Source organism: Mytilus edulis, chromosome 13, assembly GCF_963676685.1.
Source record: "Mytilus edulis chromosome 13, xbMytEdul2.2, whole genome shotgun sequence".
NCBI lineage: Eukaryota > Metazoa > Mollusca > Bivalvia > Mytilida > Mytilidae > Mytilus > Mytilus edulis.
This window is the reverse complement of record NC_092356.1, coordinates 59,339,804-59,350,440: the sequence shown is the minus strand read 5'-3', so window position 1 is coordinate 59,350,440 and position 10,637 is coordinate 59,339,804. Positions and strand designations below refer to the sequence as shown.

The window sequence follows — 10,637 nt, the reverse complement described above, 5'->3', positions numbered from 1 at the left end:
AAAATTGAAAAACTCAGAGCTGTATAATTCTAAATATAAAAAAGAGACAATAGATACCTAAGGGACACTAAAACTCCACAAACCAAAAGCATGGGACGATATCAGGTACTTCGAAAGGGTAAGCAGATTCTGTTCCACATGGAGCACCCGTCATGTATGTACAAACCCTGTGATAAGTCTAATTCGGTAGGTCACATTTGAGGAAAAGTAGACGTGAGTGTGGTTTAGACAGTTTGAACATACAAGTATCACCCGCAAAAACATGAAAGAAGTAAAAAGGTAAATAACCGTACGTATCTCCTTTAACCAGAAACGTACACAAACCTGTGATAAGAACAGACGTACAAACACAACATACAGTGGAGATCACTTATAACCTTTCATTAAATCTGTCAGAATCTCTCAGGAGAATTGTTCTAGGACAGTATGTGGAAATGTCATCCTGACACCTTTTAGACAGTTCTAGTTAGAACAGTTCTAACCTAAAACTGATTTGATCAGATCTACCTAGAACTGATTTAGACAGTTTTACCTAGAACTGATTTAGACAGTTCTACCTAGAACTGATTTAGACAGTTCTACCTAGAACTGATCCTGACAGTTCTACCCTAGAACAGTTTTAGACAGTTCTACCTAAAACTGACCAAATCTTTGGTTAGTTCTACGACTAGAACAGTTCTACGGCTAGAACAGTTCTACGACTAGAACTGATTTGGTCAGTTCTACGGCTAGAACTGATTTAGTCAGTTCTATCCATAGAACAGTTTTAAGAACTCTTTTACTTATATATAAATAAGTCAAAAGAATATAGTATATATTAAAAATTATCATCACAACACTGTTTTAACATTTCTCGTTATGGAAAATGTCCATAACCGTCATTTAGAACTGTTCTACAATCCTGACAGGTTTAGTCATGACGGCTAGAACAGTTTTAGACAGTTCTGCTGACAGTTCTACGGTTAGAACTGATTTGGTCAGTTCTGCAGACAGTTCTACGACTAGAATTGATTTTCAGGAATAGATTATCTTAGCTTTATTTGGCAAAACTTTTAGGAATGTTGGTCCTAAATGCTCTTCAACTTCGTACTTTATATGGCCTTTTTAACTTTTTTTAGATTCGAGCGTCACTGATGAGTCTTTTGTAGACTAAACGGGCATCTGGCGTAAATACAGAATTTAATCCTGGTATCTATGATTAGTTTATAGTGGACAGTTCTACCTAGAACAGTTTTAGACAGTTCTACCCTAGAACTGATCCTGACCGTTCTACCTAGAACTGATTTGGTCAGTTCTACCTAGAACTGATTCCGACAGTTCTACTTAGAACAGTTATAGGGTAGAACTGCTCTAGGACAGTTTAGAACAGTTCTATGACAGATTCTTCTGACAGTTCTAATGAGAGGTTAGAAGTGCTCTCCACTGTACAACAACGTACAACACGTGGTCTAGATAGCTTGGCTTGGTCCAGGCACGTGTCTTATTTTGAGTTGCATTATACAGTTTAATATAAAATTTAAAAAAAAAGGTAGTCCTATATTTATTTCAGCAAACTCTACTAGTATTTCATTATAGTTATAACCTTTACTTTTTTCCTTGTTCTTGTAAACTGCAGCCTCATATAAAATACCAGATATACCAGACAAATCTATGTACTGTCAGACTAAAGTGGACATCGATGTTGTGGTTGATACATTTTTGTACATCAAGAAGTATGCCGCATATAGACTTTACAAGACAAATCCGTTTTATTGAAGATATTATCAGCTTTCTCGATGTCGGCCCAGATAAGACACGAGTTGCATCTGTATCATTTAGTAATTATAACTTCCCGGAATTTGGATTCAACAATCTTTCAAGAAAGCAAGACATCTTAAATGCAATCAATAGAATTAAACATTCTCAGGGTGACGCAACTAGAACATATCTTACCTTGTAATACGCGCACGTAAACATTTACAGACCTGGTAATGGAGAAACGCCGGATGTTGCAGATGTCGTTATTGTTTTAATAGACGGAAAAACAAATCCAGGCAGTTATGATACATATTTAGATGAAAGTGGAAAGCAACAAATTCAGATCAAGGCAGCCATCATTAAGGCTAGATCAGCTTTCATATTTGTTATCGGAGTTGGAAGTCTTGTAGATATTGACGAACTGAACGACATGTCTAGTAATCCAGATGACGAATTCACGATCCAAGTTTCTTCTTTTGAAGCTTTGAATACAGATACTGTCAAACGGACGTTGTTATCGAGTGTTTGTGTGGGTAAGTAAGACAGCATCCGAACTACATGAATAATTTAACGCAATTTTATTAAAAAAGGTCACAATATATTGTTTGAAAATTAGATGGATGTCTTTATCATATGCCAAGCAATATACATCATGTTTAATAATGTCTGAATGGATTATTCAAGAGACTATCAAATGTCTTCCACCAACATCAAATTCTCCAAAAGACACAAAACTCATACGAATAGACATTTTGATGAGGTTTTCTACTTTCGACAGGCAGACGAAACACAATGTTGGGCTTTCTTGGTTTGGTCAAATCTTTGTTTTTTAATTACCCAAACTGGATTAACTGGGTTCAGAATTGACCCTTTTAAAAATTGGACTAACAATAGATTAGAAAAAATAAAATGAGCATAGGGAAAGTTATCCGCACTTTAAAACGATAAATACAATTACAAGCAAGTATTTCACAAAAATACCGAACTCCAAGGTAAATTAAAAACAGAGAAAATCCATCAAACCTGACAAAATCAAACTCTTGACTTTACCAAACAAATGGAAAACAACCGTCATATTCCTGACATGTTACAAAAAGATATAACCATGTATGAACACATTTCACACTAAGGTAGTGAAGAATATTTGAATTGCTGACATAAAAACATGAAGACAAATACTATTGATGTATCAGTGGCTGCATAATAGTTGTCATACAGTAACGGCATCAACATTTGGACACAGTCTAGAAAATTTCTATCAACAAATTCGTTATAGTGCTCATCTTAACATGTTTAACAACTAAACAAAGAACATAATGGTCCTGATGATAAATTATTATACTTGTGAGTTATACTTTAAATTTACCCCAAAAAGAAAGCAGGAAGAATTAGATAAAGCGCGTTTTCAATTTAACGTCATTTTTCTGTTACATTAAATGGTAGCAATATCTGACTTTGCGTCACTACAATAACACCAATACAACACAAAAAAAATACCAAAGGAAACCTAAAGGTCATCAGGCGGTCTATAACAATACACAAGGGGAAATACAATATAGCAAGATGTCAACTGACCCGAGGACACATTTTTTAAATAAAATTTTAAAAAATGAAAAATTTTAAGAAATAACACCCAACACCCCCCCCCCCCCCCCCCGCCCCCAAAAAAAACCAACAACAAAAAAACAAAAACAACAAAACAATTGTATGTTACATCAAATAAAATCATCTGCAACACCAGACTCCTCCGGGAAAACAGAAAATGATAAAGAACAACACATGCACAATGTATGATGTGTTTTAAAGACTTGTTATGCTCCCTGAGAGGAGTTATTGTCCTTAAATGACAATTTTTGATTAATTTTTGGTGTTTTTGTCTACTATCCTGAAAACTATAATAAATAGAGGGAAATTTGTAGAACTAATTGCCTTTAAATTACCTTTGTAATTTTTCATTTTCACATGAAAAGTATAAAAGATATGTAGAAACTTTAAATAGCAAATAAATTAGTAAAATTAAACGATATGTTTTAAAGAAAAGGATAATATGTATTGTCTTAAAAAAAAGACAGTTGTCTTAACCAAATGTCTATTTATGCATCATTTGTTTACGCATTTTGAATTGATTTAACAAGAAACGATCAAAATTTTACCAACAACATGAAAAAGGCACACGATGCAAAATGCTGAGCTTTCCTAGTTTTGTAATTCTCAACCCTTTACCTTTCAATTTGGCAAAGAGAACTATCAACAGATCAAGAAAACAATAAAAAGCAACATAGGGAAACCTATCTACACTTTCATAACCTTAAACACATTTACAAAAAAATAACGAAGAACACATGTCATAATAACGTAAAGAAGAATTCTTGCATTCAAGTTCAAGTATTTGATATCAAAACATGACGTCCTGTGCTCTATTAATAGCAGCAACATCATCAACAGGTAGACACATTTCAAGAAAATTGTATGAAAAAACATATTTTTCACAACCACGTTTGACTACACGTGAGTCTCATTAGCTCTTTTTACTGATTGAAGTTTTGATAAACAAAATTCTCCAGCATCAATACAAATTTTTGTTTGTTTTTAATAAGGACATAATATGCATTCCCCTGCTTTTAATTTATCTTTGCAATACGCTTGATTTATCTTTTACGAGTTTTATTAACTATTCTTGTCAAATAATGCAATAACAAAGTAGATATAATATCTTTTAAATACACAAATGTTGCAGTTTGTCGGCATTTTTAGCACAAACATATTCATTAATTCTCACTTCTATACCAAACAGTTTGGTTGATCTATACAATGTGTCTGTGTATAAGCTAACTTAAGACATTTTATCACGTCTTAGATTGTGGTTTATTATCTACGTCGTCTGATTTTCTCAGTACCGAACGTGACCTATTCCCGAATATGTCTGTCTTGCTGAGTGTGCAATCGCATTGATATTAGACGTGTCTCGGTAATTCTGCTTGGATATTGTTTTATGTCTTATCGTTTGTGGTTTTTGATTCTGTTTTAATTTTCTATATGTATGTCAAAGAAAAAATAATTAATCACCTAGTTCATATAATTTTTGGTAAGATTTTTAGTTTAAATTAAGCAACTATATGCACAGAATTTATTTGATTTTACACAGTTTGATTTAGTAGAACAACAACAATGGTTTGAAAATATTAATAATAACACCATTTCTAACACAATTCTTTATTAATGGGCTCGAAATGGTTGGAAAAAAAATCAAATAACACCATTACAAACTTAATCCCAAATGTATATCTTTTATTTAGAAATTTACCTGTGACGTAACTTTTTGTGGCGTTGATACATTCGTGTGACGCACAGTTCATAATTATATTGTGCTGTACTTGTGTACTTATTAATTTACAGACGAAACTTCATAATATGAGCAACGGGTTTAATTGTTCATCTTACGATTATTTATTGATTGTTATTTGTAATAAATATAGAAAACAAGAACAAATTAAAACTCTAATTCATAAACAGGTTCTCTGAAGTGGACGGGCCACGATAAGGGGCGGAAAGTATGTCATTCAACAGGCGACCTGCTCTTATTTTGTACCGTGCAGATAGTGTGACACTCTACATACATGCAAAATTGAATTTAACGTCGCCTTTTAAGTTGAACTAGGGTTAGTTATACATTCCAAACATTCAATCAGACGCCTTTCTTCCATGGCATTTGTGTTCATGCTTGGACGAGATAGGTCAATAGTACACTCATATATATTATCCTAATTCAGCCCTCACTGTTAACGAACATGTTTTTTCTAAATTATTTAACTCTTTTAAAACATACGGGGACTGTGTAATAATTAAATATGCATTTAGTTTTATTTAATTCAAGGGAGAAGCTAATACACAGATATTTTGATTTTCATATCAGGGATTATGGTTTTTTTTAGGGTCGGCGGGAATAAAAAAAAACACCGTGTAAATCATTTTTGTTTCTTTTTCTGATAATTGGAATATACGGTCGGCGGATCCGTAAACCAAAAAATTGAAAAACTCAGAGCTGTATAATTCTAAATATAAAAAAGAGACAATAGATACCTAAGGGACACTAAAACTCCACAAACCAAAAGCATGGGACGATATCAGGTACTTCGAAAGGGTAAGCAGATTCTGTTCCACATGGAGCACCCGTCATGTATGTACAAACCCTGTGATAAGTCTAATTCGGTAGGTCACATTTGAGGAAAATTAGACGTGATTGTGGTTAAGTCAGTTTGAACATACAAGTATCACCCGCAAAAACATGAAAGAAGTAAAAAGATAAATAACCGTACGTATCTCCTTTAACCAGAAACTTACACAAACCTGTGAAAAGAACAGACATACAAACAAAGACATACAGTGGAGATCACTTATAACCTCTCATTAAATCTGTCAGAATTTAGACAGTTCTAGTTAGAACAGTTCTAAACTAAAACTGATTTGATCAGTTCTATCTAGAACTTATTTAGACAGTTCTACCTAGAACTGATTTAGACAGTTCTACCCTAGAACAGTTTTAGACAGTTCTACCTAGAACTGACCAAATCTTTGGTCAGTTCTACGACTAGAACAGTTCTACGGCTAGAACAGTTCTACGACTAGAACTGATTTGGTCAGTTCTACGGCTAGAACTGATTTAGTCAGTTCTATCCATAGAACAGTTTTAAGAACTCTTTGACTTATATATAAATAAGTCAAAAGAATATAGTATATATTAAAAATTATCATCACAGCACTGTTTTAACATTTCTCGCTATGGAAAATGTCCATAACCGTCATTTAGAACTGTTCTACAATCCTGACAGGTTTAGTCATGACGGCTAGAACAGTTTTAGACAGTTCTACGGTTAGAACTGATTTGGTCAGTTCTGCTGACAGTTCTACGACTAGAACTGATTTTCAGGAATAGATTATCTTAGCTTTATTTTGCAAAACTTTTAGGAATGTTGGTCCTAAATGCTCTTCAACTTCGTACTTTATTTGGCCTTTTTAACTTTTTTAGATTCGAGCGTCACTGATGAGTCTTTTGTAGACTAAACGCGCATCTGGCGTAAATACAAAATTTAATCCTGGTATCTATGATGAGTTTATAGTGGACAGTTCTACCTAGAACAGTTTTAAACAGTTCTACCCTAGAACTGATCCTGACCGTTCTACCTAGAACTCATTCTGACAGTTCTACTTAGAACAGTTATAGGGTAGAACTGTTCTAGGACAGTTTAGAACAGTTCTATGACAGATTATTCTGACAGTTCTAATGAGAGGTTAGAAGTGATCTCCACTGTACAACAACGTACAACACGTGGTCTAGATAGCTTGGCTTGGTCCAGGCACGTGTCTTATTTTGAGTTGCATTATACAGTTTAATATAAAATTTAAAAAAATGGTAGTCCTATATTTATTTCAGCAAACTCTACTTGTATTTCATTATAGTTATAACTTTTACTATTTTTCTTGTTCTTGTAAACTGCAGCCTCATATAAAATACCAGATATACCAGACAAATCTAAGTACTGTCAGACTAAAGTGAACATCGATTTTGTGGTTGATACATCAAGAAGTATACCGCATATAGACTTTACAAGACACAATCGTCTTATTGAAGATATTATCAGATTTCTCGATGTCGGCCCAGATAAGACACGAGTTGCATCTGTATCATTTAGTAATTATAACTTCCCGGAATTTGGATTCAACAATCTTTCAAGAGAGCAAGACATCTTAAATGCAATCAATAGAATTAAACATTCTCAGGGTGACGCAACTAGAACATATCTTGCCTTGAAATACGCGCACGTAAACGTTTACAGACCTGGTAATGGAGAAAGGCCGGATGTTCCAGATGTCGTTATTGTTTTAACAGACGGAAAAACAAATCCGGGCAGTTATGATACATATTTAGAGGAAAGTGGAAAGCAACAAACTCATATCAAGGCAGCCATCATTAAGGCTAGACCAGCTTTCATATTTGTTATCGGAGTTGGAAGTCTTGTAGATATTGATGAATTGAACGGCATGTCTAGTAATCCAGATGAAGAATTCACGATCCAAGTTTCTTCTTTTGAAGCTTTGAATACAGATACTGTCAAACGGACGTTGTTATCGAGAATTTGTATGGGTAAGTAAGACAGCATCCGAACTACATGAGTAATGTAACGCAATTTTACTTAAAAAGGTCACAATATATTGTTTGAAAATTAGATGGATGTCTTTATCATATGCCAAGCAATATACATCATGTTTAATAATGTCTGAATGGATTATTCAAGTAACTATCAAATGTCTTCCACCAACATCAAATTCTCCAAAAGACCCAAAACTCATACGAATAGACATTTTGATGAGGTTTTCTACTTTCGACATGCAGACGAAACACAATGTTGGGCTTTCTTGTTTTGGTCAAATCTTTGTTTTTTAATTACCCAAACTGGATTAACTGGGTTCAGAATTGACCCTTTTAAAAATTGGACTAACAATAGATTAGAAAAAATAAAAAGAGCATAGAGAAAGTTATCCGCACTTTAAAAACGATAAATACAATTACAAACAAGTATTTAACAAAAATACCGAACTCCAAGGTAAATTAAAAACTGAGGAAATCCATCAAACCTGACAAAATCAAACTCTTGACTTTACCAAACAAATGGAAAACAACCGTCATATTCCTGACATGTTACAAAAAGATATAACCATGTATGAACACATTTCACACTAAGGTAGTGAAGAATTATTGAAACTCAAAATATTTGAATTGCTGACATAAAAACATGAAGACAAATACTATTGATGTATTAGTGGCTGTATAATAGTTGTCATACATTAACGGCATCAACATTTGGACACAGTCTAGAAAAGTTCTATCAAAAAATTCTTTATAGTGCTTATCTTTACATGTTTAACAACTAAACAAAGAACATAATGGTCATGATGATAAATTATTTACGTGTATTAGCTATAGGGGCAACTACTCCACAACCACTTGTAACTACACATGAGTCTTTTTAGTATTTTGTTAATTGTTTCAATATACAATTTTGTGCAGCAAGAACATAAGAAGCTGTTTGATATATGTTGATGAAATAGCATACCAAAAATTTAATTACCAAGATAACGTGTTTTAAGATTAAGACATTAGAAGGTCAACAATTAGTCAATGAATCATTACTATTGTAACTAATTCCTTTTCTGGCATTAGAGCCAACGAGAAAGGATAAAAGAGCAGCAAGATACCATGTTAACAGGTAGTGAAAAAGATAAAACAGCAATAATGTATTGGCAATATATTCTTTTATCGCAAATGATCGCGGGAGTTATCTTTCCTTGCGCTTGCGTTCTTTTTCCACAAAAGTCACACAGCTTTATTCTAATCTGCAAAAATTAGAGTCTGCTACTTCGTAAAGATACTTTTCTCTCCATTACATTAGAAAACAATCCAAATCGATATGATATGTGCAAGGGTTTATTTATACGTCTTTCATTGATTTATTAATTGATTGTAATTTGTTAAGGTTCCAATTGAAAATAGTCCATACATATTGACGACAAGAAAAAAATAACACAATTTCATAAACCCAATTAAAAGAGGGTAGGTCAAGATAAGGGACGGGAATAGTGTCATGCAAAAGTTCACCTACAATACATCTGTAACATTTAGACACTCTCTATACACAAAAACATGAATTTAACGTCGCCATTTCAGTTGAAAAAGGCGACGTTATAAATGTCTAACAGTCAAACAGCCGCCTCATTTTTTCGGCATTTGTTTCACTATCATAAGAGATAGGTTTATGGAAGGACCATAAGTATATTTATCTTTGATTTTTTTTTCTAAACTTATGATAAATATTTTTCAATTACGATTTATTACTTCAATCTATAATTTGAACGGACCCTTGTCCTAATAATGTTAACACAGACATGTTATGTATGGATAAATGCCTCCTTTACATAATCGCTTTTAATATTTCGGATGCTCCCCTATTTTTAGAATTTGATGTGGAAATTCAAAGTTCTACTCATTCTAATTTTGAACATGCAGATATAAGTAATAAGTAAAAAAAAAATGCTGTCTTTAATTCATCGATTGTCGCATATTGCTGTTTTTTCGTTTATAGTATGACATAGATCACACCAAAAGTTTTCTCGTTTGAATTGTTTTACATTTGTCAAGTCGGGGCCTTTTTGTAGCATGATATACGCTATGGGTTATGCGTATTGTTGAAAGACGTACGGTGACCAACAGTTGTTAACTTCTACATTCATTTAGTTTCTGGTGGGAAGTTATCTCATTGGCAATCAAGCTACATCTGCTCACTTTTATATTGTAAATTTTATAATAGTTAGGACAGGACAACCTTACCACTTGTGAACTGTAGGTAACTCCGACTTTGTGTCACATATAGAACATACACTTCCCAATCTTTTTACCTAAAACTACTAAATAATTCTAGCAAATATTAATTTTATTACATCATATTCAGACATCTTGAATATCCTGATTGTTTTCAGACAACATTCGTTTGTAATTCTTTTGTAACAATGCAAACTTTTCGTAAAAGTAAAAGACTTAATACTAATTTGAAAACTCCTGCTTTCAAAAACAGGATTAACTAAAGGAACAAATGAAAAACAACTGTCATATTCATGACTTGGTACATGCATTTTCCGAAGAGAATGGTGTGTCAAACATCGCTGTATAGCTAGCTAAGCATCCTATTTGCATTACATTTATAGTTCCGTCATATTGAAAAAAATGATGAGCAACCCAAACAGGGAGACCACTAAAACAATCAAGGGAGAATAAGGACTTCACATAACACGAAATCAGAATTATCACTTGGGTAAATAAACTCATTCTAGATACCAAAGTTTTATGG

At 33.3% G+C, this 10,637-nt stretch overlaps 1 pseudogene; it reads left to right on the top strand.

The window, feature by feature from the left end:
- Positions 1-1,676: 1,676 nt before the first annotated feature.
- On the top strand, positions 1,677-7,887 carry LOC139500440 (cartilage matrix protein-like; annotated as a pseudogene).
- The last annotated feature ends 2,750 nt before the right edge of the window (positions 7,888-10,637 follow it).